This window comes from Zingiber officinale, chromosome 1A, assembly GCF_018446385.1.
Source record: "Zingiber officinale cultivar Zhangliang chromosome 1A, Zo_v1.1, whole genome shotgun sequence".
In the NCBI taxonomy this organism is placed as follows: Eukaryota; Viridiplantae; Streptophyta; class Magnoliopsida; order Zingiberales; family Zingiberaceae; genus Zingiber; species Zingiber officinale.
This window is the reverse complement of record NC_055987.1, coordinates 127,975,113-127,984,507: the sequence shown is the minus strand read 5'-3', so window position 1 is coordinate 127,984,507 and position 9,395 is coordinate 127,975,113.

Genomic DNA, 9,395 nt, shown 5'->3' with positions numbered 1-9,395 from the left:
CGATAATGTGTTATGTGGTTAAAACTTTACTTTTACATCAGACCGTTCCTAGTTTGAGCAAAATTATAATTTAACTACAAAAAATGATTATGTAGTTGCAAATTTACTAAAATAGTTTTTTAATTTATTTATCAGGGATGATCATATAACTGACGAAATTCTATATGAGATATGGAATACTCTTAATGCAACTTCTAGCATTGGACATGCAGATAATGTAGGAGAAGTATCCAGAACAAATATTCCATCATCTTCACAGTATAATTGTGTGCATAACACAAATAGAAATACGAGCAGTAATTTCACATTTGATCTAAATGAAGAAGCTAGTATTCAAGAAGATGAGGTTCTGAACCCGTGTGCAACACTTGTTGATTACTATGAGCCTAGTTGGAGTGAGGAGGAAGGGTATTATAACCGAAATGGAGAGGAAATGCAATGCAATACAAATGTACAAGAATTCTTTCTTGATGATATGCAGATTGAACAATATGAAATATCTCAAGAGCAATATAGTGACTTAGAGGAGGAGTTCCCAATAGCTGATGATCCATATATTCTAAATTCTCGATTGCTCCAAAGGCCAATTGAAGAGGCAACAGATCAGCATGAATTTTTTGTAGGACAGATATTTCAGTCTCGACAAGAGTTCAAGAATCAACTTGTGAAGCATGCCATGGTTAAACATATGAGATATAACCCAGTTGACACTCGGAAAAATAAAGTAAAAGTTGTCTGCTTCAATCAACCGTGTAAGTGGAGAGTAGTTGCCAGGGGGGATGTCGAGTTCATTGTTATGAAATATATAAAGGAACACCAATGTGGCACCATTAGGGAAAGTGCTGATCATCAAGCATGCTCTTCATCCTTTGTAGCTTCTTTTGTTGAAGAGCAATTTCTTGCTAATGAACAATACAAGCCAAGTATGATTATAGCAGATATAAAAGCCAGGTTCGGAGTGACCATATCCTACAGAAAAGCTTACATAGCTCGAGAGAAAGCGATGAAGAAAGTTGTTGGAGATTATGATCAAGCATATAGAGATCTTCCACTATATCTGCGTGAGTTAAGAGTAAGGGATCCTGAAACCTATGTTGCACTACACAGGAATGGGGATAATCAGTTCCAACGATGTTTTTGGGGTTTTGGAGCTTGTAGGAGAGTATTTAGGTCTTATCTGCGTAAATTAATTGGAATTGATGCCACACACCTAAGAGGCAAATATCCGGGTGTGTTGTTGATGGCTACATCAATAGATGCTAATGACAATGTCCTCCCAGTAGCCTTTGGAATCGCTGAAGTTGAATGTGGGTCTGCATGGGAGTGGTTTCTGGATCATACGAAGATATTCTTTAATGTTGATCTAGAGTCAATGAGTATAGTATCAGATAGACATCGTGGCATTATAGCAGCAGTTAGGAAAGTATACCCTACTGCCCATCATGCTTTTTGTTGCCACCACATGTCTTGCAATATGGTAACAGATACTGGCAGTAGGTCAGGTTTAGGGTTGTTTTGGGCAGCTGCTCGAGCAAACACAACACTACAATATGATCTCATAATGCAGTCCATGCTTGAAAAACATCCAGATGCTCATAAGTGGCTTCAGAACATTGACCCTAAAAGATGGGCTAATGCACACTTTAGTGGGAGAAGGTACACAATGCTAACCACCAATTGTGTAGAGAGTTTAAATGCTTTGTTCAAGGAGACGCGTGAACTTCCGATAAACAGGTTAATTGATAATACCAGAAGAAAGGTAGCTCAATGGTTCTGTAACCGTAAGGAGGAAGCGTCGAAATGGTATGTAGCGTTGACACCTCATGCTACCAAAGAAATGCAATCAAGGAGAGAGAAAGCTAGACGATATAAAGTCCACCCCTACTCTCAATCCGAAATGGAAGTAGAGACATGGGGTGCTTCATACATTGTTGATTTGGAGAGGAAATATTGTAACTGTGGGGAGTTTCAAATTTCAGGATTGCCTTGCTCACATGCAAATGTCGTCATAATTCACCGGAACATGGATACACTCCCATATTGTGAGCATTACTTTCATTCACATAATTAGAAAACAACATACATGGATCGTATTTACCCCTGTCGAAGCAAAGAATTTTGGCCTAGGGGTGTCAACAACATTATAGTGCTATGTCCCCGTAGCCTTGTGCAGCCTGGTAGGCGAAAGAAGGCAAGGATCGAGTCAAAACATAATGGGAAGGTAAAATCAAATGCAGCAGGTGCAAACAATGGGTCATAATCGAGGACCAGTAGAATGCCGCCACCCCTGGATCTTGACTGAATTGTAGTCAGGTGCAAGCATATGGGACATAAATAGGTTTGTAAGACAAACAGTTGTTAAAAGTGATGTTTCTGTTATATACGTTTATGGAGTATTTAGTTTGTGTTACAGTTTTATGGGAGGTATGAGAAGTGTAAACCATCACCTGCAAGGCAGAAATAATACTTCACACCATATCTCCATTGTGTCAAATAAAAATGCGATACATTTCAATTCAACAGGAAGGGGTTCGTAATTTCAAAGTCACATTAATATGTAGTGAAATATAGATGTGTTAAAACATGCACAAAGGGAGTGTAGTAATCGATTCCATAGGGTAGAAAAGAAAATGTGTGGACTGTTCCGTGCCAACTGGCACGGAATCATACTTCGTAATCCATGGTGTATAAATTATGTTTGACAGCATAAATACCATCTGCCAGTGGGTTTTGGTCAAAACCCACCGATGGACCTAGACACATCGGATTGGACCCATATCGGCGCTAGTGGTATTACGGAGTTGCAAGGACTCGGAATCTGGTGGCAAATAAATGTTTAAATATTTATAGGTGCCGGAAAATTTAAAATACAATCGCCTCTGTTCGACATGCTGAATATCGCCCAACGCGGCCCCGATATCCAAGCATATCAGCCAGAGTCGCCGCACTTATAATGGCACGTCACGGAATCCATGGTTTATAATTATGTTGACACCATAATACCATCTCCCAGACTGATTTCATGAAAATCCAGTAGGGATCGTTTTTGGTCAAACCCATCGATGGACTGACATCGGATTGACCCATATCGCTAGTGGTATTCCGGAGTTGCAAGGACTCCAACCGTGGCAAATAAATGTTTAAATATTTATAGGTGCTGGGAAAAATTTAAAATACAATCAGCCTGGGCCGATATGCTTGGATATCAGTTCAACGCTCGATACGCCGGATATCGTGCCCAACGTGGGTCCGATATCCAAGCATCAGCCCAAAGTCGCTTTGGCAATAAATCGGCACGGAGCCATACTTCGTAATCCATGGTTTATAAATTATGTTTGACACCATAAATACCATCTCCCCACCAAGACCTTCACAGGGGACTTGATTTCATGAAAATCCAAGTAGGGGAGGGCCCACGTTGGCAAATAAATGTTTAAATATTTAATACTGCTTTATTAAATGATATTCATATCAGGCCCACGTTGGGCCCTCCCATACTTGGATTTTCATGAAATCAAGTCCCCTGTGAAGGTCTTGGTGGGGAGATGGTATTTATGGTGTCAAACATAATTTATAAACCATGGATTACGGCACGGCTCCGCCATTTATAAGTGCCAAGATTGGTTCGATATGCTTGATATCAGCCCATGTCCTGATATCCAGCCGCATCAGCCCACGTTTCGATATCCAAACATATCAGCCCACGTGGGCCCGATATCCAAACATATCAGCCCAACGAGACCGATTGTATTTTAAATTTTTCCCAAAGACCTATAAATATTTAAATTATTATTTGCCACCAGATTCTGAGTGCAACTCCAGAATACCACTAGAGCTGAAATGGGTCCATTCCGATAGTTTAGTCCATCAGCCGGTTTTGACCAAAACCACTGATGGCCTCCCCTACTTGGATTTTCATGAAATCAAGTCCCTGTGAAGGTCTTGGGGGAGATGGTATTTATGGTGTCAAACATAATTTATAAACCATGGATTACGGGCATGGCCCGCGCTGCCATTTATATGCTGGCGACTTTGGGCCGATATGCTGGATATCAGCCCACGCTGGCCCGATATCCAGCGTTGAAGTTTACGTCAGGCCCGATATCCAAGCATATCAGGCCCAACGGAGGCTGATTGTATTTTAAATTTTCCCAAAGACCTATAAATATTTAAATTATTATTTGCCACCGATTCGAGTCCTCAACTCCGAATACCACTAGAGCTGAAATGGGTCCATTCCGATATGTCTAGGTCCAGGGTTTTGACCAAAACCCACCGATGGCCCTCCCTACTTGGATTTTCATGAAATCAAGTCCCTGAAGGTCTTGGTGGGAGATGGTATTTATGTGTCAAACATAATTTATAAACCATGGATTACGTATGGCCCGCTTGCCATTTATAAGTGCCAGCGACTTTGGGCTCGATATGCTTGATATCGGGCCCAATGTGGGCCTGATATCCAAGCGTATCACGTTGGGCCCGATATCCAAGCATATCGTGCCCAACGGAGGTGATTGTATTTTAAATTTTTCCCAAGACCTATAAATATTTAAACATTTATTTGCCACCGGATTCGAGTCCTTGCAACTCCGAATACCACTAGCGCCGATATGGGTCCAATCCGATGTGTCTAGGTCCATGGGTTTTGACCAAAACCCACCGATGGCCCTCCCTACTTGGATTTTCATGAAATCAAGTCCCTGTGAAGGTCATGGTGGGAGATGGTATTTATCTGTCAAACATAATTTATACACCATGGATTATGAAGTATGGCTCCGTGCCAGTTGGCATTTATAAGTGGCAAGGCGACTTTGGGCTCGATATGCTTGGATATCAGGCCCACGTTGGGCCTGATATCCAGCGTATTAGGCCCGTTGGGCCCGATATCCAAGCATATCAGGCCTAACGGAGGCTGATTGTATTTTAAATTTTTCCCAACATCTATAAATATTTAAACATTTATTTGCCACCAGATTCTGAGTCCTTGCAACTCCAGAATACCACTAGCGCTGAAATGGATCCAATCCGATGTGTCTAGGTCCATCAGTGGGTTTTGAGCAAAACCCACTAATGACCCTCCCCTACTTGGATTTTCATGAAATCAAGTCCCTGTGAAGGTCATGGTGGGGAGATGGTATTTATACTGTCAAACATAATTTATACACCATGGATTACGAAGTATGGCTCCGTGCCAGTTGCCATTTATAAGTGTCAAGGCGACTTTGGGCCTGATATGCTTGGATATCAGGCCCAGGTTGGGCCTGATATCCAAGCATATCAGGCCCACGTTGGGCCTGATATCCAAGCATATCAGGCCCACTTTGGGCCTGATATCCAAGCATATCAGGCCCAACGGAGGCTGATTGCATTTTAAATTTTTCCTAGCACCTATAAATATTTAAATTATTATTTGCCACCAGATTCTAAGTCCTTGCAACTCCAGAATACCACTAGAGCTGAAATGGGTCCAATCCGATGTGTCTAGGTCCATCAGTGGGTTTTCACCAAAATCCACTGATGCCCCTCCCCTACTTGGTTCTACTTGAAATCATGTTCCCTGTGAAGTTCTAACTGGGAAGATGGTATATTTGGTGTCAAAACGTATTTATACCCCATTTCTAATAAGGTATTGCTCCGTGGCAGTTGGCACGGAACCTAGTGACGTGCTCTGGAAACCTCCGTTGGTCCGAGCCTATTTGATTTTTTAAACAATCCCAACCGTTACCATGATTTCAGTTTTGAGAAGATAGAAATGGTGCGCATTACAACTTATATACATTGTCTCTTTCCACTGATAAGCACCAGCATTGCATTTTGTATTTTGTGATTTATATTTCTGACTAATCACTATGCAATATTATTAATATTCCAGTGACAGTTTCTAATCTTCTCATACACTACATACCACCGTATTATACAACAAAGACTACATACAAAGATATTAAAAGTCCTACACTACGTAATAAGTGCATTTACATTCTATACAAGTTTTTGCCTTACAAGTCTGGATATTTAATCCAATGTTTTAAAATACTTATCCCTCAAAATTGCTACCATTACATCAATTCTAATCTTTTTCATGTCTCCTTGTTTGAAGTCCATCTTCATATCATATAGGAGACATCGAATGTATTGCATCACAAAGAAGCCACAGTCAACGCTGTAAAGAACAACATTTTAATTGTCAATAATTTTTTATCATTTATTTATATTCACACCTTGTGCTCGATTTACCTTGCTTGTTGTTGTTGACATTCAATTGTGCGAGAGACCCATCTATCAAACGGATAATGCCTTTCCAAGTTTGGATGAATAGCATCAACGTGCTCACGACTATATAATTTAAAATCGATACCGAACATTGAAGAGGAAATTTTCATTTTCCATCAACTAGCATTTATATTAAAATACAAACAATATCATTATTATTAGATGCTCACCGCTGCTTCAAATTCATATTCGTATTTACTTCCACTTGCAAGAGAATTGTACTGATTGAACGTCATTGATTTGGTGTCGACCACCAGCAAGTGGAAGTGTGCATTATCACTGCACAAAGGTATAAATATATACCTTACCTCTTCATCTCGTCTATCCGTCTTTATCATGTGTTCGAAGGCAAACTTACTTGACGATTTCATTAATGACTACAAATATGCAAAGTCATACATACATAACCAACTAATAAAAAGAATTCTATTTTTAACTATAGTCAAATCAATTCCTTACTATGAAGAATGTTGAACAATATATTGACTTGTTGTATGTGCTTCCAGACGGGAATGCCCCCCTAAATAAAATTTTACAATACGTGTCGATTACATCCCCTCTTGTCAACATTTCTCCATTCACACCAGATAAAAGGGAATACAAATTTAAACAAAAGGGTGATTCCTCCCAAACTATATCATTTGTAAACCTACAAAAGTAAACAAATCACAGATTATTTTTATAAATTCCTTTTTGATAACCTTAGCCCAAATATGTAATCAGATATGCATATATTATACTTTACTATTCAACTATTTAATTTACGTACTTTATTTCCTCCAAGACTTTTAACAAGTACGCCACCTCTTCGTCTTGTTTTTTTTTCTTGGAAGACTTAAATTGCTTCTTCACATACTATGCATACAAACAAAAAAGACAATTAGATAATCCATTATATCTAACAAATTGCAAAGAAATTTGCATATATCGTCTTACAGCAATTGCTTGTTTCCTCATTTTGTCATATTTGGCAAACATTTTTACATCCTTGTCTGCCTCTTCATCAGATTTATCTTCCATCATTTGTACAATATTAATTTCTTCTTCCATTTCATCCAAACCTATTTTTCCTTTCCCCTTGCCCACAACAACATATTCTTTGACAAATTTTTTTCCTTCTCCTATACTTGTAACTTTTTCCGCAGGCTCACTTATATGTATATTTCTACGCTGCCTCTTAGGTAAAGTTTTGAGCCACAATGGACTATCAATTGAGTATCCTCATAGCGACTTCAGTCACGTCCTCTCCTACTTCTTGTTGTAACACCTACAGGTTCAATTTGAGGATCGTCTACAGGCTCGCTATATTGAGATTCCATGCCTTTTTTTTCAACTATTTTAAGTAACTCTTTCACCCTCTCCTTCAATTGCATGTTCTCCATTGTTAGCTCTTTATTTATGTTTGCTTGCATAATGCAATTACAACAATCCTTATTAATCTGCCTTCCTCCTACACTCACTTCAATTTGTGATGCCTCCATTGCATGTGGACTGTCCTCAACGCCAGCAAGGTTCTCAACCAATGATCTTTCATCTTGGTTAGGGATTAGGTTAATCACAACCTGTAAGAATATTAAACCACATGTTAAAACCATACTTTTTAACCAAACTATAGTCAAAGTATTCTAAATTTACCTCTTCAGATGAAACTTGGTTAATCATTTCTCTCACCTTACTAATATGTGAAGGAATATTCCTCCACTTATTTATTCTGGCTCCTTTTATTTTGTATGGTTTTTGGATTGGAACATGCTCCAAAAACCATGCCTGATTCACCATGACAAGGGTTAACTATTTTATAATTGTTCGCAAAATATTAAAAATTTTCACACAAATTAAACACTTACTGCCAAAAGACCAGCAAATCCCTTTAGGTAAGGGAGGTTGGTGTTAGCATGTTTTGTCTCAGTTGATGAAAATATGTCCCCAATCTTAGGTAATTGTGGAGCCATAAATTCATGGATTGATTCAACCCAGTTGAATCTATCAAGATTCTCAAAATCATCTACTATATCTATAAGACTTAACGGGACCTTATATGTACTAGAAGAAAATAAGACACAAACAAATATATACAAAATATAGAATTTGCAAAATAATAAAACATCATCTTCGACTTCAACGCGATTGCCATAAAATTTAAGCAACTCCTCAATTCTTGATCTAGTAGCTTCTTTTTTGTTTGAGAAGTAAGTTAGAAAAAGGTCACTGGATGCTTTAGCTGAATCAATCGGAATTGAAGCTCCTCGGTCTGCAATACCGAGCAGCAATGAAACGTCTCCTCTTGTGAAGCAAACCGGAACACCTGACCAAGTTAAATTATTATTAGAATTCTACCAACACATACAAAAGTATTAGGAACACCGTGGACATGATACAATGTCATATCAAGAACTGATACTCCATCGTATCAGGCCCACGTTGGGCCTGATAAGATGCCGTATAGGGCCCACGTTGGGCCTGATACGATGCCGTATCAGGCCCACGTTGGGCCTGATACGGCATCGTATCAGCCCCAAGTTTAGCAAACGCTTAAATTTTACCATACAACTACTTTGTAATTAAAATACAAATTTATAAATTGTACCTGAGAATCTAAAGGTTTGACTACTTGAATCCCAATTTTCAAATATATTTACCAAAATCCCACGGATGTGCTGCATATCTTCTATGTCCAAAAAAATACGAAAGGGTGACTGTTTGATCAGCACTATGTGTCGGTCATGTAAAATAACACCGCCTCCATGCGTTCCTTTCTTCGTGGATGGTTGAAAAAAACTTTTAAAGTGACCGAGGACACTGTTCCAATGCAGTTTCTGTCCAACATCAACTGAACCCTATACTTTATAAAAATAAAAAAATTTAAATCATGCTAGTTCAGCTTCTCAATATCACAGAGTTTGTAAAATGATAACCTTTACAGCTAATTGATGTGGCAAGGATGATGATTCGCCCGATCGACGTCTTTGTGCCATTATGATACTAGCTAATTAATGTAATGTAAACCCTAGAATCCTTCACTGATGGCTCACGAACACTCTTGGTTTTTAATTAAACTGAAATGCTAGCTAGATGGCGCTTGAGAAAAACTCGAACTGATGGCTCACGAACACTAAACTAGGGTT